Source organism: Palaemon carinicauda, chromosome 3, assembly GCF_036898095.1.
Source record: "Palaemon carinicauda isolate YSFRI2023 chromosome 3, ASM3689809v2, whole genome shotgun sequence".
Classification (NCBI taxonomy): domain Eukaryota; kingdom Metazoa; phylum Arthropoda; class Malacostraca; order Decapoda; family Palaemonidae; genus Palaemon; species Palaemon carinicauda.
The window spans coordinates 8,768,645-8,793,874 of NC_090727.1; the positions used below are offsets into that span (position 1 = coordinate 8,768,645).

Genomic DNA, 25,230 nt, shown 5'->3' on the forward strand with positions numbered 1-25,230 from the left:
AAATTGATTCCTCTTTTTCATGTTTTTTTCCGAACCTAAGTTAGATAAGGGAATTGGGGTGCTTGCCGACGTCACCTCTTTCACTACCGAGACAATCAAAAGAGAAAATGTACGGCATCTGCTTATTGAAGTTTGAAAATAATTCCATCGAAGAAAATACTGTATAGATACAAATGTATGTGCTATCAAATCTGTGTGTTCTTTGATGCGCTAATCACGCACTACCTCGTAATTGTTTAATTGGAAATCTACACGTATGGCTTAACAGCCGAAGGAGCTACTCTGACATCTGGAAATCTTCCAGGTGGTTTGGGAGAGAAGCGGGCGGGGGTGGAGGGGGGGGGGGGTAGTAAAGCTCGGGTTTAAGTTAACTTGAAATCACGTTTACATTTCAGTTGGTTGTTTCTTTTTAGTGTGAACACAACGTTTTGTTTCCAAAGTTACTGATGGATTTTGGATTTGTCATTTACATGAACCCTGTGCTTTTCATGTTTAGGCCTATAAATTAATTTTTAGGAACAACTTTTTTTTCGCTGTGGCTTTTTATTCGTATTATTATCGTTATTTTGTCCAGATGGGGGGTCTGTTAAAGGATTTATTTACTTTTGTCCAGAAAGCATCTGCCGTGCACATAAGGAAATACCATCTTGTACTAGTGCAAGAATGTCCATCGGGCATTTGCTGCAAAATATCCACCGTATTTGCTGGAAGTCTCCCACAATGGATTTTACCACACTATCGAGCTTGCATTTGCTGCAAAATATCCATCTTGCATGCGCAATTGGAGGTTCCTTAACGATCAGGACATGCTTAATGGTATCTTTTAGGCAAGTGTCCCACCAAGTATGGTCAGGGTAAGCAAAGTGTTCTCTTTAAGCTGAACTGATATATCTTTACTGTACCTCTTCAAACATTATTTCAATGATTAAGTTAAATGCCTCGTTCGCTCTTGCTTGTAACGGGATGAAAATATGTGAAAGGGAGGAAAAGTCAGAGGGATAAATAGGGATAAAATTATATGAAAAGTAGGAAAAGACAGAAATTAAAATAAGCTGATCCCCTTTGAATAGTATTATACCCAGAGTAGATTTTTGTTTCTAGCTAAAGAGGAACCAATCGATGTCTTTAACAGAAAAGCGTAACTGACCAGCCTATACAGTAATGTTTTTCCTTGATTTTTTCATTCTTAACAAACTGGAACATATAACTGAGTTTATGCTACTATGTAAGGTTTATTGAAGTATGAAAGTTAGCTAAAATTCCTCGGTGAAATTTAGTTTACAGGAATACACTTTATAGAATGCAGTACAGTTTTTTTTTTTTTTCAAAATTTTATTTTATTTTGAACGTTTTGAAGCTTTATTTTACTTCCAAAGACAGATTTTAGTTTTATTTTTTAATTATTCCCGGTTTATTTGTTTTAGGAGTTTGCGTTATCAATTTATCCTGTCAACAATATTAGGTAATTTTGTTTGTAGAGGAATCGCAATCCTTCGGTGTTTTGCACCATTACCGATTCAAATACGCGATCGTTACGAATGGTGCAATTTAATGCTTTCATTAAATACATACACAATAATAAGTGTCCGAAAGTCTGTGCTCATATTATTTGCCTCCAAGTAACCAAGTGACATGGATCAGCAATAACTTAACTTATACATTATGAGAAGCAAATTTGACATTTGAATGTTTTGTGTATCGTGTTTCTGAACAATTGTTATGATCAGACTATAATATAGATTTTATATATATATATATATATATATATATATATATATATATATATATATATATATATATATATATATATATATATATATAATGTATGTATGTATGTATGTATGTGATTGGATAACACAAGCATTTTTATGCTGTAACTAATTCATTAAATTTCTAATATAACTCACAACAAACAGTTTGAGACCACCAACAGTAGTAATTTTTATTGCTAATAAATACAGCACTCATCCCATTGGCTGAGTGTTGATGTCTTTTTGCACCTCCAATTTGTGGTATAATAAATTAGAATCAAATAGTGTTAGTTCGCATGTGTTTTTTTGTTTTAATCTCCTGTCTCCGTCCTTTGGCTTTCACTAGAGCTCCAGGTACGGTATATAATTTTTCCTATTTAGTAAAGGGGATGTTCCTTGAAAATATATATCAATTCACATTGGTGATTTGCGTAATTGTGTATCATAAGAATACAGGATGCCAAACGGCAATAAGATGAGTTCTGGAGAAGTCAGAATTTTTAATAAAAAAAAAATCACTTTGGGTGAAAGTCCTTGAAGGAAAAGCTGCCAAGTATAATCCTGGCTTACGGATAACAAGGTTTGCAGCTCAAAAGTGACATCATGGCATTAGTAAAAAATCCTTTTTATTTTCTTTTACGATAGCGAAGAAACATAGCTCCTGTTGTTGATTTTGAAAGCATGTAGACAAGGATGTTTTATATATAATTGATCAAACAATTTTCTACTTTGGAGTAAATTACTTTTATTTTCTTAAGCTTTTGGTGAAGAATTTTTTTGGTTAATTGTCTAATGCTGAACCAACGAAGCCAAGGAAAACGAACAAAAAAAATACCACTTCTTTTGGTGTATATATATATATATATATATATATATATATATATATATATATATATATATATATATATATATATAATATACTTTAATTTCTAGCCCAATGCATGAACCATATATTTTTCCTATTCACTATCTTGTGGTTTGACCATGAATACTCGGGCAACCAGCTCCCCCCTTCCACCCCCCAATGAAACAAATACGGTGATCTTAGTGGGAAACTGGGTTTTGGGTGGGGAAACATATGAAAAGGTAATTTACAGCTATGGTCAGAAATGCATAACAAACATAATATAACCAGTTGGATAAATATGTGGTTCATGTAAGTGACGGGAATTTAAAGTATCATAATTATCTATTATTCATATTAGGTCTGTCAGATGGTTTTTGCTCTGCAGTGACTCACTTCACTTGAAATTAAACAATAACAACCTCACTTCTCCACTGATCTGACAAGCAGTACATGGATGTACTGCGCACGCCATCCCCATGGGTCATTATTAAAGTATCATAATTACCTATATTTTATATCGAGCTCCTCAGATGTCTTTTGTTTCGCCGTGGCTCACTTCGCTCGCAAGTAAACCTGTTCTCACTGCTCATGTGTTCTGGTAAGAAGTACATGAATGAGTGGCGCATGCCAATCATGTGTGCCATTTTTCTGGGATATTTTTACTTTCAGATGGACAACAATAGGTTTATATAACCGGACAGCATTTATAATGTAATCAATTACCAAAATAGACGAATTTTACTCATTTTCAAGATATATTCATTTCCTCTTCGAGAAACGTCTTCTTACGACTGTAGTCATGCTGGAACTGAAGAAGTGGAGAAAAAAATGGCTCTTGTGAATAAGTATTTGGAAGCTCTTTATTGGTTGAAAAATACGGCTAATGATTGTCATGCAATAAACAGAACACGACCAAAAGCAAATGCAAATAACGCATGTACAGTAAGCCACCATTAGTTCCCAAAAGTAACAATGGTCTTTAAAAGAAAATGATATGGTGATTTAGCGATATTTTGTTTTATTTTGTTCCAGCCCCAATTAGTCATACAGAGAAACATGGCAAAGTAGCCAGCTATCATCTACTTATTATAGCGAATTCTAATTGTGATAGAAATTAATGTATAATATGTTAACCAATATTTTATAGTAAATAAAGATGTAAGCATTGGTTTATGCTTTAGAAGTTGCAAGTCATTTCTATTTTCAATAAACATAATAGAAATAGAGACAACACATAATTTGAGACCCTATACAATAGATGTAATGGAAATAGAGACAATACCGTTAAACCCTATTCAATAAATATAATAGAAATAAAGAGACAACACACTTCGTTTTGAGACCCTATTGAATTAATATAAAAGAACAAGAGACAGCACCGTCCGTTTGAGACCTTATTCAATAAATATAACTGAAATAAGAGACGAGACAGCAGTTCATTTTGAGACAGAATAAGAGACCGCATCGTCCGTTTTGAGACCCTATTCAATAAATATAATTGAAAAAAGAAACTGCACAGTTCATTTTGAGACAGAATAAGAGACAGCACCGTCCGTTTTGAGACCCTATTCAATAAATATAATTGAAATAAGAGACAGCACAGTTCATTTTGAGACAGAATAAGAGACCGCATCGTCTGTTTTGAGACCCTATTCAATAAATATAATAGAAATAGAGACAATGCACTTTGTTTTGAGACCCTATTTGATAAATATAATATAAATAGAAACAAAACGCTTTGCTGCGAAACCCTGTTCAATAAATATAACAGAAATAAGAGAGAACACAGTTCGTTTTGAGACCAACTTTTATACCAAATGAGTCACTCATCTGTTAAGTACCGCTATTTAGAATACAAATAAAGCCCTATTGTCATATAACTTGTGCCTGTTCTCAGCTATTGCCACTTTTTATATTTTAATATGCAATTCTCAATTTGTTATTGCACTAGCCTATTTTGATGTTCATATGTATACATATATTTTTTTTATATATATATATATATATATATATATATAATTTATTTTATATATATATATATATATATATATATATATATATATATATATGTATATATATATGTATATATATATATATAAGTATATATATATGTATATATATATATAAGTATATATATATGTATATATATATATATATATATACATATATATATATATATATGTGCGTATATACAGTATATATTTATATATATATATATAAATGTATATATAAATGTGTATATATATATATAATATATATATATATATATAATATATATATATATATATGTATATATATATATATATAGAGAGAGAGAGAGAGAGAGAGAGAGAGAGAGAGAGAGAGAGAGAGAGAGAGAGAGAGAGAGAGAGAATAGTGATAGTATATGTCTGTTTGTTTGACCTAACTAAATAATCTTGTGTACCATTTGAACCTTTCATAATGCTTTTATTAAAAAGTATATATTAAGATATTGAACGAAATATACCTGAATCTGTAACGCAACTAAAGAGAGACCTTCCACAAGAGAAGCCTTGACGTCTCATTTCTCTTGGAAGATAACGTATTAAAATTGGATTCCCTGGTCTTGCTGTTGTGGCTTCCGATGCATTAAATGACGTGACCTCTTTACACTTGCATGACCTGGTGTACATTTTGAATGATGTGCATTCACTATTGCATTATGTATTATGAATAGTCTTGATATACATTCCTTATGCTCGGCGATATGGTTTCAGTTATTATATATACATTCAACAAGAGCGTAAGTCCCTTGTAAAATTATATGGTTTTCGAAATCCTGCAATTAAAAGGAACTGTGTTATATAAATGAAGAATTTCAATCTTCAAATATAGGAGTAGAATCGAGTAAAGCGATGGTCAGATAGCCTCATTAGGGCAAGTTCTGCCTAGCATAATGTCTGCGAGTGACAGTTACAAACTCATACTTTTACATCGCAATGTAGTTAGAGTTGCATAATGTGTTTATACTATAACTACTGTAGACATTGATTTGTATTTTCTCAAGCTTAGACCTCTTATGTTGCCCAATATCTCGGTTTAATGTTCATTCGAACCCATTTATTCTTGATGAAAACAATGACCAACCCACCGATGCTAGTCGGTGATCATCAGGTTGAAATGCGCTGGAATTTAGTTCTTTGAAATACAGTCATTAATCATTTCATAATATCAGATGTATATTAAACTTATTTAAATGAGGCTGGCAGATATGAGTCGTATATATGAACTCCAATTGACATGACATGCAAAAGATTCTTGGCAGTTCCTACTGGCAGTTTTTTTAATCACGGATCATTTCCTGTCATGAAATAATCAGTACTTTTGTTTAAATGACCGTTATTTTATCACGCCAAATAGCTAAATATAACACGTGCACAATTAGTAGTATCAAAATTAAATTGAAACCTCTAAATCGTCATTAGCATCTGCTGCTTGGTTTATATAGCATATGCTGCTCTTGGGTTTTACCTCTCTCTCTCTCTCTCTCTCTCTCTCTCTCTCTCTCTCTCTCTCTCTCTCTCTCTCTCTCTCTCTCTCTCTCTGCCAGTTTGGGTTTTATCTATAGGGTTGACGTGTTTGGCTTAAGGATCTCGTGTTTATTCTTTTATTTGTATTTCAGAAGTGACACAATATCAAATGCTTTGAATGTTATGTGAGTTTTACGTACAAATTCCTGTTATTGATATATATATATATATATATATATATATATATATATATATATATATATATATATATATATATATATATATATATATATATATATATGTGTGTGTGTGTGTGTGCGTGTGTGTGTGTTTGTAATCATATGGTAAAAATCATGTATTAATCTTGATATTTTGTTGTACACTTATAGACTCAATGCGATAAACGTTTAAGTACATTTAGTAATAGAAAAATTGTTACTAAACGGTGCAGGTGGTAGTTCATTGCTAACATTTTGAACGGGACGGTTGAATAGAAATAATAACCTGACAATATTCAAAAGCAAAAAAAATTAAGTATTGAATTTAAATTTAGGTAAACATCCCAAATCTCTCTCTCTCTCTCTCTCTCTCTCTCTCTCTCTCTCCCCAGCAACATTATAGTCGATTTTTTTAAACCTGGCAAACTTGCACTAAACTTGCACTTAGCTGGTTGTCGCTGATTGGATGAGTGTCGTGTTGTCCGAATCTCTCAGTTTTGTTTTCACACTGTTTTAGAATTGTGATTATAGGGTCATAGAGTGAGTTAAGAGCCAAGTTATGTAATGTTATGTAAATACCAGTTGTAATAAAACGTAAGTATTAAGAACTTACATACCGAATTATTATTTAATAGTTAACAGTTATGAAACAACACTTACCGAAGCTGTAGACTAGAGATATGTTTCAAACGCATGAACTTTAATGTTTAAATTTCTAGCTAGATTTTTAGTGCTATCATGCCATTGGTTGTTTGAAAAAAAAAAATATTTATTGTACATTGCTGATGTTGTATAACGCCTAAGAACAAAATAATATCGTAGAAATGTAAGCTTGTCAGAAAATTTGGGGTGGAGGAGTTGTGGGAGGAACAGCCACGGGCTTGACAGAAAGTTGACGTACTCTCAGCGGGAGGTTCAAATGCGGGTTGTGGTGTTTTTGTCTTCATAAAATAATAATTAAGATGTTTATATATCATAATGTTTATTTTTTGCATTTCAAAAGTACTGCTCACGGAATTTCATTAATGTTTTAGGATATGTATAAAGGCAAATTACATAAATTGTATTTATTCGTACCATTTCCTGGCTGGTGTGCCACTCTCTATATAAAATGACATTAAATTTACTGTTCCTCAAGTAGAAATTTTCAAATATGTCCTATTACAGTTGGGTTTTCTTTATCTCGCGTCCATCTTATTTTTAGATAGACCTTAATTATATTATATTTTGTAAATCATAAGACTCCCCATGAATAATAAGAGCAGAGCCCTTATATTTGAGATTGTTAGCTGTCATGTTGTCTTTTGTTCCATCTCAATAAACTTATAGCAGTTTTCAATAGTACAGGGAAACAAAAGGTTCTTAGGAACTTAAATTTTAAGTATATTTTCATGACTGTTCATTTTAATAATACAGTAGCTGTATTAGGCAATAATGGCATTAATGAAGAGAAAAGTCAATAATAATATTAAAAATTATAACAACAGTAAGAGTCACAACAAAGTAAACAACAACTAAGTATCGATAACAGTATTCAGGGTCATGGATGATAATAAAGTATCATCAGTATCATGTTAACAGAAGTATCAATAACAACATGAAATACAGCTAGAATTTTAGTCCAGTGTCAGAGCATCTTCATCACTACTGTCATCAGTAGTGCTATCATTCAAGTCAATTACAAACTCATCAGGTAACTTATCAAATGCTGAATCTTTGGCACGATACAATTCTTCGATTCTCTTGACATGTTCTATAGCATTTTGCCAGTGCTGTGGCGTCACATGATCAACTGCTTCTTTTGTAATTTTTTCAACAATTTTCAGACTGGTCGCTATTAGAATTACGTTTTTTTATTTCTGTCTTCACTTGGGCCCAGATAAGTTCGATAGGGTTGAAAATGCAGTGATAGGGAGGTAGACGAAGCACTTTATGGCCATAGTGAGCAGCAATTTCATCTATTTCGTACTTTTGAATTTCCTTGTGGCGCTGGCAGAGCTGAAGAAGTTCGAGTTTTGTAAAAGAAGGGTCATGGTCAATGTTATTTAGAACCAACCAGTCTATGATTTGGGCTTTTCTGTTGCTACTTGTCGGGACCTTGTTGATTATTTTAGAGTGATAAGGAGCATTATCGATGATGATAAGGGACTCCTTCTTGATATTAGGAAGAAGTTGTTCTTCTAACCACATTTTGAACCTTTCGTTATCCATCGAGTCATGGTAATCACCCTTTGATCCGTTTTTTGATTTGAACATAAGCAATGCTCCCGGTACAAAACCCTCATCACTTCCTGCATGTACTATTATAAACCTTGAGCCTCTCCCTGACTTCGTTTTCGGTCCTACTGATCCATCTTCATTAGTCCAGCACTTTTCGACGGTGAGGTTCTGGTTCACCCAAGTCTCGTCCACGAATACCTCCGGTCTTGGCTTTGGACTCTCTCGATTTCTCTTCAGTTCTCTAAGATACTTGTTCCTTGTTATAATGATGTCCTGTCTCTCCATGAGTATCTTTCTTCCGCTTGTGACTTTCTTGTACCTAAAACCAAGATTCCTGACTATTTTGTAGAGGGAACTTCTCGAACCAGTAAAATTAGTAGGAGGTTCCCGAACTTTTGCCAACAAATTTGCTAATGTAGGAAGGTCTCCTCTGTCATAAAAGGATAGGATCTCTCTCCTAACACAATCTCTGTCGAAACTATCAAGATTATCAACAACAGTCGATTTCCTTTTCCGGGGCAAGGGTGAATGAATTATACCGTCTGAAGATTTCATCTTCTCAGATTTGATGCGATAGATAGTTCTCTCTGAAACTTGGGTTGCTGTTGCTGTCGCCTTAATGATTTCTTTCATTGTCTTGCTAGGGCCCTGTGAATTGAAATATTGAAAAACATTCATTATTATATTACGGCACTGACTGGTAAGCCTACTGCCAGCAGCATGTATATGCCTGGTGTTTGAAGTGCCTTCATCTTTGCTTTGTTCCATATCGTCTCTTGTGGCCATGGCTGAAATAGGTGAAATCGACAGTGAGCCAATTGCTCGATAGCAGATTCTAAGCTGATTAATGGTGGCGGTGTGTGCAGACGACAACTCGCCGGCTGTTCCTTTCTCAACTCCTCCACCCCAAATGTTTCGGCAAGCTTACATTTCTACGATAGTATTTTGTTCTTAGGCGTTATACAACCTTCAGCAATGTATAATCAATACGTTTTGCTTTTTTCCAAACCACCAATGGCACGTTTGCGCTAAAAATCTAGCTAGAAATTTAAACATTAAACTTCATGCGTTTGAAACATATTTCAAGTCTACAGCTTCGGAGAGTGTTGTTTCATAACTGTTAACTATTATATAATAATTTGGTATGTAACTTCTTAATACTTACGTTTATTACAACTGGTATTTACATAACATTACATAATTTGCCTCTTATCTCAATATATGGCCGTATAATCACAATTCTAAAACAGCGTGAAAACCAAACTGAGATATTCGGACAACACGACACTCATCCAATCAGCGACAACCAGCTAAGTGCAAGTTTAGTGCAAGTTTGCCAGGTTTAAAAAAATTGACTATAGGAAAATAACTGCATTCTTTTGGACGAAACCTACTTCAGTGTTAATTGGAACAACAAAGTGTGATTACATGAACCGGCTCACTCGGGAACCAGTACGAACCTTCAGAACCACTTACTACTTTCCTATAAACCACCTACTAACCAGTCATCGAGATCTGCTCCTAACTGCTTTTCCCCCTTTTTCTAACTAATCACAAAGATCATATTCCTAACCTCTCCCTCACTTTCTACCATCGTTAGTCGCCTCATATTATAATTCCTTCCGCCCTAATCTAATCCGTGGGTGGCCCCTCATTAACTCTAATCCTATCTTTCTTTTCCTATCCCACATAATCTCTGTGACTTAATTCCTGCTTCAAATTCACAAAAAGAAGGCTTTATTCTTACAAAATAATTTTTGTAAAGACGGGATAGGTTTTTCCATTACTGGAAACTGGATTAAACGAGACTGGGGAAATTATTATATCAAATGCAGTACATGTCCTGCATCCGTCGTTTTGCAGTTAACAAATTCATTTTACACAATTTATGTTGGTTTATAGTGGGAAATAACCGAATATCTCCTAACTAATTTCATTCATAATAACTTAAATAAAAAAGAATGTTTTTCAATCACATATGTGTGTGAGTGTGTGTGTGTGTGTGTGTGTGTATCCAGCATCATTGATATTGAGGACTTCCGTTTCCCATACATTATTCCCGCCATCTGACTTACTCTTGCTAGATTACTTCCCAAATACTTGTATGTGTAAACAAATACCTGAACGCAATTATTCATTTGATATTAATGGCGTGGCTATTTACTCCTGTCGTCTTTCCTCCTTTTTGTGCATTAACTTTTTTCATGTGAACAATATTTTTCCATAATTATGGTTCCTCAATAGTCACATATCTATAGTTTCCTTCTCCCATAAGAATGTGGAATCTTTATTAACGATAGCATAGCAGCTAGTAACAGATCATTTACTTGTAAAGGAACCATACTACTACTACTACTACTACTACTACTACTACTACTACTATTATTGATGATAATAATATAAACCAAATCATAGTTCTCATAGAATCATACATCGGGGTTTCCTTTATATAATTCCTTATTCAATTTAGTTGTATTTCCTTTCTCGGAAACAGTCTAAAACCTCCATGTCCCAATGTAGATTAATCGGAGGAAATTTACTCGGTACGACACTGATATGATAATAATGAAGAGGCTTAGGGGGAATAAACCATTATACCTTCCAGGGCAAAAGTGTTTTTAAACAGTGTACTTTTATTACACCTTTTCTCACATTTCCATCCGCCAATTTCCTAGGACCTATTTCATGTAGTTCAGCGGAAGGATTATGTGTATATATAAAGAACTAGGCATTTGCGACAGATAATATTTTACAGAAATACTACAAAAGACTTGCTTTACTCGGGAAATATATTATAATAGATTTCCCATAATGGATGAAACTGTAAATTTTCCAAAAAGACATAACATTATAAATACATGTTTATTCCATTTTGTTCCAAACTTTTCGATTCTTTAGGAAGAATTTCATTAGTATATTGAGGAATTACGCAAATAAACCTAGAATAGAGGATATGTTTATGTATGGTTGTGTATGAAGATTTAAACAACAAAAACGTTGTTACCTTTAATAAAGATGTGGTTCCAGCTAGTTCGTTCTTTGACTAGTCATGGTCGTGTGAAAAAAAAAAGACAGTTTAAGCAAAGTGGAGTGAGTGAGCATGAACTTTTTAAGAGGATGATAAAAAGTAAAAAGTAGACGTGGATAAAATTTCTTTGTTCCGTAACCGAAATACAAACCACGCTATTTACAAAGGGTTATTACTTTTAGCGTAGCTGAAATGGCGAGCCATTAGAATTTAACGAGGGTGTATTACCCCCGCGCTAGTTAGCGGGGGGGGTAGGGGAGTGGTAGCTAGCTACCCCTCCTCCCCCTCACACACAGGTGAATACTCACTTTCACTTTTGGCTCGGACTGTGACAGACGTCTCTGTCTTGGTCCTCGCTTGGCAGCCATTGTCTGTTTTGTCTTTACTTAATCGCTTACTTTTCTTTTACTCAATATATATGTAAACATGTTTTCATGTTTGTATATATATTTGAGTATAGAAATAAGTAAGTTTCCTTTTCAGATGTGTGTGTGTAGTGTACGATATCTACGTGGAGGCCTCGGCAGTTAGGCCACCACGGCCTAATTTTATGGGTTGCGATCGAGTTTGACTTCGGTCTTTCTCTCTCTCTCTCTCTCTTGAGGTCGTTCACCCTTTTACTATGTTTTACTACGCCCTTGTAGCTTCCTTCCCGTGTGGGTGGGGTTGCTACGCCGTATATTTTGTCTCAATTAGTTTATGAATCTAATTGTAGTTGTTAATTTTTCAGCTTGTAGAACGATTCCTTTCGGGGTTTTCGTTTTTTCTTTAGTGTTCATTCATTTTTAAATTACATAATTACATAGTTACATAATTATAATTGTTATAATTCTGTTTTGGTTACAGCTCTCCTTCCGCGAGTGTAAGTGGTTGTGAGGGCACGTGCCTGTTGTGTAATTCTTGTTCCTTTTCCTCGGGATTCCTCTTCGGAGCCTTCCCGGGGGAATGAATGTGTACTAATATTATTTGTTTTATTTTTTTACAGTTACCGATCTAGTTCGTTTCTGTAATATAGCAACGGTGTGAGCTGTCTGGTTGAGTCCTGGGGATTCGGCTGTTGCTGCCTCCCCCCTTGTATTGTCGTCAGGGGCGTGTCTCCTACTGGTAGTACTCCCGTGTCGACGGACAGCTCTCCAGTTCATTTTAGAACAGTCAGGAGGCTTGCCTCCTTGGGCGGATAACTTTCCTTCCGAGGGAAGTTTTTTCCTGTCCAGGCTTGAGCTTTTCCTCTTTTGGGGGGTTCTTCTCTTGCCTTTTTTTCGTGCGACTATGCTCTTGGTGCTGAGCGGTCGCACCTGCAGTTTCGCTCAAGGGGCTGGGCAACTGCAGGAGCTCCTCTTCGGAGGATTGCCCCTTTTAGGTCACTGGCTGACCAGTCTCTTCCACGAAGTGTTTCTCTTTCGTTCGCGAGAGAGTACACTCATAGAGACTCCTCTTCGGAGGTTTCTTCTGTTGCTGTTGCTGTTGGCCTCCCTCGCCGTAAGGCCCTCCGTCCGCCTCGTCGTAAGGGCCTCTCATCTCCCTATAAGGGTGCTTGAGGCGCCTTTTTGAATCTCCGTTTGCAGCCTACAACTTCTTTTTCTCGATCTTCCGTCTTGGTGCAGATGGACAGCAGTCTAATCTCGTCTTCCGACGGGCAACGGTCTTCCCGACGGACAACGGTCTTCCCGACGGACAGCGGTCTTCCGACGGACATCAGTCTCCCGGCGGACAACGATCCCTTCGGGGCAAAGGGTTGCCCCCACGGGGGTTCTTCCCTTGCGTGTCAGGGTTTCCCTGCGCGCCCTTCTGTTCGTCAGCGCTCTCCTGTTCGTCAGCGCTCTCCTGTTCGTCAGCGCTCTCCTGTTCGTCAGCGCTTTCAAGATGATCTTCCCTGCGGTTCCTGTTACGTGCCCTGTGCGCCCACGTTCGCCCTCGCGATCTAGAACTTCGGTTCAGGTCGGGGTCAAGGACTCTTCTTCTTTGCGCAGGCTTCCACGCGTAGCCTTCTGCTCGTCAGCGATCATCAGCTCGTCAGCGATCGTCAGCTCGTCAGCGATCATCAGCTCGCCAGCGATCTCCGGATCGCCCACGTGTGTTACAGCTGGCACGCCAGCGTTCTCCAACACTTCTGAAGGAATATGGTTCGCCAGCTACTAGCTCAACTGCGGATGCTGATCGCCATCGCGCGACCCTCGACTGCGGATGCTGATCGCCATCGCGCGACCCTCAACTGCGGATGCTGATCGCCATCGCGCGACCCTCAACTGCGGATGCTGATCGCCATCGCGCGACCCTCAACTGCGGATGCTGATCGCCATCGCGCGACCCTCAACTGCGGATGCTGATCGCCATCGCGCGACCCTCAACTGCGGATGCTGATCGCCATCGCGCGACCCTCAACTGCGGATGCTGATCGCCATCGCGCGACCCTCAACTGCGGATGCTGATCGCCATCGCGCGACCCTCAACTGCGGATGCTGATCGCCATCGCGCGACCCTCAACTGCGGATGCTGATCGCCATCGCGCGACCCTCAACTGCGGATGCTGATCGCCATCGCGCGACCCTCAACTGCGGATGCTGATCGCCATCGCGCGACCCTCAACTGCGGATGCTGATCGCCATCGCGCGACCCTCAACTGCGGATGCTGATCGCCATCGCGCGACCCTCAACTGCGGATGCTGATCGCCATCGCGCGACCCTCAACTGCAGATGCTGATCGCGCCATCGCACAACCCTGAACGATTGCCCGCTTACGCATGCTGCTCCTCATCGCACAACCCTGAACGATCGCCCTCTTGCGGATGCTGATCACCATCGCACCCTTTCACGCGATCATTCACCTGCGCATGCTGCTCGCCATCGCACAACCCTGCACGATTGCCCGCTTACGCATGCTGCTCCTCATCGCACAACCCTGAACGCTCGCCCTCTTGCGGATGCTGATCACCATCGCACCCTATCACGCGATCATTCACCTACACATGCTGCTCGCCATCGCTTACCGCCAGCGATCTTCTTCACCTACGCGGCAGCACGATCCCTCGCCGTCACGCCCATTCGCCTGCGCGCCCGCGCGATCACTCGCCTGCGCGCCCGCGCGATCGCTCGCCTGCGCGCCCGCGCGATCGCTCGCCTGCGCTCCCGCGCGATCGCTCGCCTGCGCGCCCGCGCGACCGCTCGCCTGCGCGCCCGCGCGACCACTCGCCTGTGCCCCCGCGCGACCGTTCGCCCTCGCGCGACCGTTCGCCCTCGCGCGACCGTTCGCCCTCGCGCGACCATAGTTCGCGGCGAATTCCACAGCCGGTGGTAGCAGCAGGGACGCGTGCTCCTAGGCGGCACTCGGGATCACCTCCATCCAAGCACAGGTTGGTAGTGCAGGACGAAGACAGGTCAGTACAGCATTCTTCCCACCTTCTTTTCAGGCAGGAACCGTCGTGTCCTCTCCAAAGGATCGCCCGATCCCTTTCACCTTAGCGAGGATTTCGGACTCTGTGTCCTTGGAGCAGCAGACATGGTTTGATCCGCTGGCACGGGCGTTAATGAGGTTTATGAAACCAGCACTCACCGGCCAGGGTAACAAACCAGCGGCTGTCTCTCCTACGCTGAAGAGAAAGAGAGGAGTGGACTTCGTGGTGACTTCCCCCAGGGCGAAGTTGGTTCCCAAGAGGTCGGTCTCGAGGGTCCCCTCTCCTGCACGAGTACTCTCTCCTTCTCCCGCCCTGGAAGGATTTTTGGCGGGGGGGCTTTCCGTTGAAGATTTCTCCATCGGACAAGGGGTGACTGCTTACCTCTTCCTCTGGGAGCTTACCAGGTTCTTTCCCTCCTCGGTTACGGCCCGAGGTTTGGTTCAAGGAAGCTACAGGAAGATCAAGGGTACTTTCCTCCTCTCGAGCTCAGGCACCTTGGCCTTTCGTCGTTAAGTATCTACTTGCGGACAAGCTCGATGTTGTACCATCTGGACGCACTGACTGAAGGCTTCCTTCGGGTGTCTCATCTGTGGAGGTCAACGACCTCAGACACCCTTCCATCCTTGAGAAGAGTTTTGTCTTTGCCCAAGGACAGAGACTTAAACATCTGCTGTGCGGAGTAAATCGACTTCCGGTTTCACTCCTCCAAGGCGCTTTCTTCCAGACTCTGCAGGGCTCCAGCTCCCTTTTCTTTCAACCACGTCGGCCTAAGTTATCGGCTACGACAATTGGGACAAGGTGTCCAATTGCAGTTTCCTCCTGTCAGGAACAGATGGCACGGGAGACTCCCCCGGGGGGGCATAGTCCTAAAAGGAGTTCACGAACTCTAGGATTGCAGGTTTTTTCGCTGGGAGGATGCTTAAGGTTACTCATCCGAATGACAGCTTCCCGATGCCCATTCCCGCACAATCTCTGTGAGTAGCCAAGGATATCGCGCCTGCCGTCTCTGTCAGCGAATTCAGTGTCTCTGAACCTCTATGCCATAGCATCAGCAGAGTTGCCCGGTTGGGCAGAATGATCCATACCTTAGGCGAAGGTCTTCCTTAGGATCATCGACGGCTTCACCCCCGGCCCCCCTCAGTCGATCCTTTCTTGTAAGGAAGGATCTGAGAGGGGATGTCCATAGTCGACCTCTCAGCCCTGATCAAGTTTGTCGAACAAACTTCGGCCAGCGTAGACCAGCAGAATCGATCAGACTGGTAACGAGGCGACAGGACTCCTTTAACCCTGGATCGGAAGGACGGGTACTTTCAGTTTCCATTCCATCCATCTTCCAGGGTGCTCGTCGAATTCAGCCTAAACTGCAAGTATTCCTGCTTATGATGCAGTGTGGCTATCCCGCCGTGGCATAGCAGGTTTGTTTCCCCAGAGAACTCTCCCTGCCTTCCTCTTGGCCGCTCAGGTGCAGACTTCCGCCTCCTCTGCTGTTTGGAGGGCTGGTCAACTCCGGTAGGCTCGGGTTTCGACCTTCTTCAGCGCCGGGAAAAGCTTCCGAATGCTGACCATGAGTGTGGGCTCATGGTATTTTGCTTGGAGCCTTCTCTTCCTCTGCCTCAACATCTGGAGTATCTGGCCATGATATTGAGTCAACCGCCTTACCACGTTGGAAACCCCGCTTCTCGTCCGTCCAGCGAGGTTAAGCAACGTCGGTACTTGGATGGGTGACCACCTGGGGACGCCAGATTCTGTTACCACATCCTCCGAGCCTTCCTTTCGGTTCACCGTGGCAAGACTGAGGAGAGTCGCAGTACCTGTTCTCAGTCAAGCAGAGTTTTCAGCCCTACCTTGGAACGTTTCCTAGTTCTTCTTTCCTCATTGACCCGTTTATAGTCCGAACGGTCGCCTCAGGATAAGTTCCATGTGGGGCGATCCAAGTTCCGGTGGCTTCAGGCAATGTTTAACCGGACTCCCTGGCCCTATGGGACCAGCGGAACTATTAAACCTGCAATGGGTGTTGACCTATGGAGCCTCTTGATGGTAGTGGATATTCTCGTCCTTTCCCCACATTCTTGATGCGGTTCTCGGACTCGTCAAAGGAAAGGGGGGGGGGGCATGTTCCGGTCCAGGCCTATGGTCAAGACCTGAAGGATACCTCTCCATCATTCAGGCAGGCTTAAGGGCCTTAGTCTTGCCCCTCTTCAGATCCTACCCTTCCTGCCAAGTCCCCCTGTTGAGCATCGACTTCATGCTAACCAGCAGGGGACGCATTTTCACACCTTCACATCTTGCAGTAGAGATATCGGGATGATTGAGATTCTCTCAATTCCACCATCGGCTCTCTCATTCCAGGCAGGGGAATGTGTCTCTCAGACTATCCGAGCAGAGCCTCATAGAGAGAGTGTACCTAGGGGTCTTTGACCTTGGGTAACCAGCAAGTGCTGGTCTGGGGGACCTGATCGCGACAGCTTGGAACCTCAAGCTTCCGCTAGTTTTCCCCCCAGTCTCAGACCCCGAGACTCTGGCAAGATGCATTCCGGTGATGGTGGGACAACTTCGACGCCTGCGTCTTCCCTCCTTTTTGTCTGCGGACAATGGGTCTCAACAAAACCAGGTTGTCTGTCAACCTTTCAATGGGAGAGCTCCACTGGGACTATGTGCAGAACGGTTTCTGGACCCTCTGCTTCCCCTGACGGAACTCCCGGGAGAGCTTCTCCCACGGCGCAGACTACTCAAGCAACCACACTGCGACATCTCTCCCGAACCGGGGCGTCGCTTCGGCTTCATGCCTGGAGACACTACGCTTCCTCCTCTAGAAGAGACAACCCGCTACAGTCGCGGTACGGAGGTCGCGTCATCTGCGATAGTCATCCACAGGGGTCTCCCAGGCAAAGTGAAGAGTCTAAGGTGGTTGGTGCCGTGGGAGATATACCTCTTCCCGTGAGGCCTCTTCTCCAGCAATAACGGTCTTATTGCCTTTCGGCGGGAGGAAACTCCTTTCTGCTCTTGGCAATGAAGCCTGTCGCTCAGCCTTTCCCTGACCTTCAGGCTTAAAGGAATAACTTTTTCCTGCCCGCTGGATCTATCCTCGCTCATGCGAAGCTACGATCGTCCCTGCCCTAGTCGGAGGAAGACCTCCAACTTGGAGCATGGCTCGGACTTTTAGTCCTTTAAGAGATCTTCTCAAGACCCTTTTACGACAGGCCTCGGATTGTATTCCGCCCTGGGTCTTCTGCTCACTCTGGCCACGGCCAGTGTGTAAGCAATCTTCTTGGTCTCTTACTACTCCCCCCCTTTCTAAGGAAGAGGGGAAGGCAACATTCAGGCTCGCTCCTGAGTTGTTGGCTAGACTCAGAATCTGAGGGTCCCGACCCTTCGGTCCGATTCATTCAAGATTTTGAGTCTCCATTCTGTGTCTGATGTCCCAAGACCTTCTCTTTCTTGCCAGTACAGGAATCGAGAGGTTAGCGCTGGGAACAGCTGCAGTTTGGCCTCAGTTGCAGCCGATTTGGGAACACAAGGAGGACATGGGGGGAGAGTCACCAGTATACCTCTTCAGCCCGGACTCGAGGACATTCATCTCGACCTGTCTTCAGACCCTCCCCCGTCACGTCGCCCTACAGCACGATGTTAAATACATCGCAACGTCCCTCGCCTTCGAGTAATACTACTCTGTGACGCAGGTGCTACAAGCTGGAGTCTGGAAGCGTCTGATGACCTTCGCAGCCCGCTTCCTGCAGGGCGTGACCCACAGGAGTCTCGATACGTTTTCTATCGCTCTGTGGTGGCTACACAACAGCTGGTCTAACCTCAGGCTCCTTTTTGGACAGGTAGCAGAAGGTTGAGGGCATTGTTATCAGGTTTTAGTCTGCATGAACGAAAGAAGTATGTCTGGCCCTTACTTCTTTCTTCATCATCCCCTCTACGGGGAAGCAGCATCCTGGTCTCTGCATAGCTGACCTCGAACCTCTGCAGGTAAACCATGCTTCCTTGTGTTCCGAGTATTGAGTCAATACTGTCGCGTCCCCCATACCCTGACGAGGTGGTATTGGGAACGTCTTAACCCAGAGTTCCTTCTGGAACTCCAGGTCAACTGCCTAAGACGGGTCACACTTCTTCCTTCACACACAAGCTTACGTAGGCCACATGGTTCCTTGCGGTGCAAGGAACTTGTGAGGTGCAGGGACTCCTTTTCTCGAGTGCGACTCACTCGGATTCTGAGTCCCCGGGTAAAGCCAAAGCCAGTATGGCTGGGGACTTTCCACCCTTCCTAAGGGATAAGTCACCCTTTGTAAATAGCGTGGTTTGTATTTCGGTTACGGAACAAATGACAAATTCGAAGATAATTTGTATTTTTCCTAACCATACAAACCTTAGCTATTTACACATATTCGCCCGCCAGCCCTGTCCCCCAAGACAAGTCCTACCTCTAAGTGAAAGTGAGTATTCACCTGTGTGTGAGGGGGAGGAGGGGTAGCTAGCTACCACTCCCCTACCCCCCCGCTAACTAGCGCGGGGGTAATACACCCTCGTTAAATTCTAATGGCTCGCCATTTCAGCTACGCTAAAAGTAATAACCCTTTGTAAATAGCTAAGGTTTGTATGGTTAGGAAAAATACAAATTATCTTCGAATTTGTCATTTTAGGAATATCGATAGGAATGAAAAAAATAAAAAAAAATAAAAAAAGATAAAAAGGAGAGTAAGGTAAACGATTTACTAGTGAATAAATTAGAGACCATAAAGTTGATAAGACTTGTTTAGGGAGTCATAAATATCACTCTGTTGCATTGAAGTAGGCTGGCATGTTTCTGATGAGAGTCTTCAGCAAGTTTGGGTTGAAAAATGGTTGGCTTTACGCTGTCGCTTTAGGGAGAACGAAGAGTAACTTTGAAATATAAAATGGTGGCAGTAAAGTAAATTTGATTGTTTCTGTGTACTAATTCACACAAATTAGGGGCTTTACCTAAGATGTGATGGCACTTGTATCTTTATTTATTAATTTCTTTGTTTCTATTTATTTGCGGTTTTCCTGAAAAAAAAAAAATTTTGTTTTGGGAGATTTTGCAATGACTGGCATTTAGGAATATATTAAATGAGAGGCTTGATTAGTCTGTAATAAAATTTTATTCAATATTTTACAGAATTTCCTAGACTTATAGTTTTATGTATACGCCTGTTTGAACGGATGTAGACTATACTGTATGTATTTACTTTGAGAAATTCCTAAAGGAACGCTTTCCTTGTCTTTAGCACTAATAAATCCTCCTTATACATTGTTCTCCAAAGTGTCTTGGCTTGCTTTTGTTACATTCGTCCACTGCATAAACGCGTTTACGAAAGCCATTCACGGCTTGTCTTATTTATTGTTATGCTTTTGTATTGTGCCTGTTGCAATACCTCAGAAGCAGTGTTTTGGTTGTGTATTTTACGGCCGTCTCGCAAGGGGGCTTTGCCTTGTGGAAACCCGATAAACTTAACTGAACCGTCGCATGAAAAGGTGCGATAAATAGTTCTAATCCCAGAAAGAAATTTATGTCAAACTAACTCCTCTTTTACGGACATGCGACAATAAAGCATCTTTAAAATGATAGGAAAGTCAACTTTGTGACTGGAAGATAGTCATAACGTCCAAAATAGCTTTGTTTTCATTTATTTTTTCACAGGTAGGTAAACATCGTAATAGTATAGGGAAATTAAATCATGAATAATAACGACCAATGATTAAAAAAAAAAAAATAAATAAAGTGGCAATGATACGACAGGAAGATTGATAATGATGAGACCCTAATGAGACATAAATACCCGAGTACTGTAAAAAGGAGTTCCATTGTACTCTTGAGTCTAGTAGTATAGAAAGAGGTCACTTCTTTTTATTTACCTGGCGTATAGTGAACACTTTATTTTTCTTTTCCCACGTCGTGTCAGTAGATTGAACTTAACGATAGTATGTCTCGCCTTCAACGCCGCCCTTTTAGTGTCTTTCGATTTCCCTCACTTCCCTCCTTAAAGTGACTTGAATCTTACTGATTTTCCTTCCCCCGCCCTTTTCATATTCTCACCAGGCCTTCGATTAATCAGGACATCGGATGGTTTGTATAAACACAAACTTATTCCTAACTCTTTTCGATACTACCACTAGTTATTGGGTCTTTTAACTGGCCAGATCAATGTTTAAACTTTAAAAGGTTTAAAGGCCACTCATGAATGATAGAGGTAAGGAACAGTGACATTGCCCCAGCAAGCAGGACAATGCCCTAGAGACTGACCATATACACAAATGATCAGCGCCCTAGTCCCCTCTCCGCCCAAGCTAGGGCGAGGGAGAGTTAGGTAATGGCTGCTGATAACTCAGCAAGTAAATATATAGGCTCCCCCAAACTCCATATCTTTTGGTCATAAGGATATTGAGGTTGCAGTCACTAAAGGAACTAATGAGTTTGAGGGGGACTTAAGCCCAGTCTAGCGATCACAAAGTAGAGACGTTAAAAATAGGCCACAACAGCCCTTTAGAATAAAGGCCAGATCGTACTATATTGGACCCTTCTCTGGTAACACCTCAACTATCGGAAAAATCTGAAAGAACCCGGGGAATCTCGAAAAATGTGGTTCTGCGTATGTGCTAGGTCCTCTCGCAGCTGCTATGAAGATGAATCTTTAGGAGCAAAATAACTGCCTTTATTGTTTGGTCTATACAGTATCTATTTGTCAGTGAAAATAATCCATAAAACCTGTAAAAACGAGATTGCCTTGTACTCGATTAATATTAGCTGATAATGGAGTGGTTCATTTTTCATAGCTTTCGGGTGAAACGATTATTAAACAGTCTGGATATAATTAGAAGTAAGGTACTTCCATTCAAGGTATCATCAACGCCTCCATGGAAATTACCAGAGATATCTTTTTGTAAATACTTTACTGGAGTTCAGAAGAATGTCACTGGCCTAGAAGCCAGGTCTCTTTTTATGGAACCTGTTGAAGAACATAGAGGATCGACCTTTATATATACTGATGGCTGCAAATCTGATGCTGGCGTTGGATTTGGAGTACATGGTAATGGTTTTAATTGTAGAGGAGCACTTCCTCTAACAGCTTCCATATTTACTGCCGAACTGTATGTCATATTAACCGCTATTGAGAAAATAGCGTTGGAGAAGGAAGTTAACTTTACAATTTTTAGTGATGCGAGGAGTGTCCTTCAAGCTTTAGAAGTTTTTAATTCTAGTAACCCTCTAGTTTTAAAGATTTTAGAGTGGCTTTTTATTACTGGATGGAGAGGTATAATGGTTCGATTTTGTTGGGTTCCAGCGCATATAGGTGTGTCTGGGAATGAGAAGGCAGATTCACTGGCAAAAAATGCTGCATCCGAGTTGCTGCCAAGAAGGTATCCCATTCCGTGTAATTATTTCTTACCTAACATCAAGAAATTGCTTTGCAATAAATGGCAACAGCACTGGGATAGTCTAGATGGCAATAAAATGAGAGAATTAACAAATGTCATATCTCCTTGGAGGCATAACATGATGCCTCGAAAATGGGAGACTTCTCTTTGTCGTCTCCGTATTGGTCACACTCGGTTGACATACGAGTTTCTGCTGAAGGGCCAACACCAACCGTATTGTGGCGACTGTTTAGTACCTCTAACAGTGAGGCATTTGTTGACCGAATGCCCCAATTATAATAACTTAGGGAATAGATATTTGTTTGAGGCTCGAGGTGAGGGTGGCATGTTCATCCTTGCCAAAATACTTGGACATGATGTGTCCTACTATGCAGTGGCATTTTTAGATTTATTTGAGAAGCAGGTCTTCTGAAAACTATCCAACTTTTATAATGACATTCAACTTTTATGGTTTTAATTGAATATTCCTTAATTTATATATATATATATACATATATATATATATATATATATATATATATATATATATATATATCTATATATATATATCTATATATATATATATATCTATATATATATCTATATATATATATATATCTATATATATATATCTATATATATATATATATATATATATATATATATATATATATATATATATATCTATATATATATATATATATATATATCTATCTATCTATCTATCTATATATATATATATATATATATATATATATATATATATATATATATATATCTATATATATATATATATATATTTGTGTGTGTGTGTGTGTATGTATATATATAAACTAAATGATATCGGCGTCAATGACCTTAGATGTCAGGATGCCTAAAAACTTTAAATCAATCAATCAATCATTTTTCATATTGTTCTTAGTGTACCAAAACGGTTGACGATCACTTGGTTTGATATCTCTCTCGTACCTACTCGTAAGGATAGTTTTGAAGTAAACATTCTGGTACTGTTTTTACCGACTGGTCCATGGGCAACAGCAGATACAGTATTGGAATAAATTAATCTAGAACAGTAAATTACCATGTCACTAGTCAAAGGACACTGCTGTAACTGAATAGGACTCCTGATGGTTGCGTTCACATGGGCTATGTCCCGACCGGTACTGGCAAGATCGGACTGAAACCTAAATTTTAAAATATGTTAATTATTGAGATAGAGAGCTGAAGTAAGGTTGGATCTTTCGTTTTGGGGTCTATGCATTTTTTAATCCGGCTTCACCCCTTTTGTCAACACCTCCCAAATTTCCTGTTACATGTTCACAGCATAAGGTGGTATTCACACCTTATGGAGATTCAGTACGATCTGACAGGAGTGAGCTAAGGCTTAATTTGGAAATAGTCTTAATCTTATATGGCTCTTCAGCTATATGTGAACTTTGAGATCATTCGCACCCACAGATGAAGGCGCCAGGTGGAATAGTCTCCTTGAAATTTATTTATTTTCTCCAAATTCAAGCTTTATGTGGGTTCTGCCTGCACTTTCCTAATCACCACGATATATCTATAACCAATTAGGCAGAGATTTGGCAGGTACAAACTGAAGCTTTAATTTTAGATACAAGTGTTTCAGTAATACTGCTTAATCAGAGTTCTGTCTGGGGACAGCCAAATAGAAATCAATATAATCAAATTTAAAGTTACAGCACTCTCCTGTCTGTATCTGATGAATTACCACCTGTGAGGGTTCAGCATTAGGCACGTTCAAGCATTATTAAGTTTAAGCTTAAAATTGAAAACTCTGTATGTTAATAAACAACTTCAATTAATGTTTTAAAGTCCCCTTATTATTCTGGCCGCAATGGGTTGGTTATCTAAGAACAGGGTTTATAGAAGGAAGCGAAATGTATCTTTTGTATTTTATACTTTTTTAGAATTAATTTCTAAAATCAACAACCATTTTATGTGTTATATACAGGCGATTTCTAGTTAATGTAATTATTCCAGAACTAATCGAAAAAAAAAATTAATTTTTACCATCCAAGACCCATTGAGAAATAAGTGTCTTTTCCCCCAAATATTCTGGATTGGAGTGTGACGAAATATTCCCCGGTTTATGGGAACAATCATATTCGGTTTTATGAGCGGATTAGGCAGAGAGTTTTATCCTCTTTCAAAGTTCCATTTACCGTTTTTCTATCGGAATATTTCTGATACAATATTCCGAAGCGTTTATTCGTTAGCCCCCCCCCCCCCAATCCATTCTTTCCTAACTATAACAGAGGGTTGGGATTAAGTTCAAAATCCCATGTCCATATGGGAACGTCACACTTTCGATGTTAACAGACGTTGTTAAGAAAGGAGATTATAAAGAGGAGAAGAGGAGAGGATGAGGAGTAAGAAGAAACTTCAGAAAGGGAGAGGAGAGAAATAAAAGAGCAGTCCAGGAGGGATAGAATGTGAGGTTTGGTCACGGTTTCATGAAATAACCTGAGGTCCACACCAGGTGTCCGATTTCGTTTCAACATAACACCACAATACCGAAAAGCACTAGCATGCCACCATGATGGCATAAGGCCAGATATATATAAACCATTAAGGAATGGGATTGGAAGAGGAGGAAAAAGAAATGGGAGGATAAATTAGAAACAAAGAAAGAAATAGAAGGAGGAGATTAGGGGAATCTAAATCCTCATCTTTAGTGTGACGAATTACCCTTCTGGAATATGAGACGTAAAGAACGCCCTTCTATCACTTTGTTGGATGGTGCTGATGGAAGAAACGTCCTGTAATCGATTTCTTTATTTTCTTCGTCTTCGTTGCTGTTTTCTTTCCTTCTCCCGTTGGTCTGACATAATTATAAGTTAATGGGAATATCTATATAATTTCTTAATTGAATTGTATTTCAT

General features: G+C 40.4%; 1 long non-coding RNA gene across 1 annotated transcript in view; it reads left to right on the top strand.

Annotated features, from left to right (window-relative positions):
• The first annotated feature begins 421 nt into the window (after positions 1-421).
• Positions 422-25,230, top strand: part of LOC137636754 (uncharacterized) — a 30,379-nt gene continuing 5,570 nt past the window's right edge. Inside the window, exon 1 of the long non-coding RNA XR_011043209.1 lies at positions 422-854. This is a non-coding gene — a long non-coding RNA (uncharacterized lncRNA). The remainder of the gene's footprint in view (positions 855-25,230) is intronic.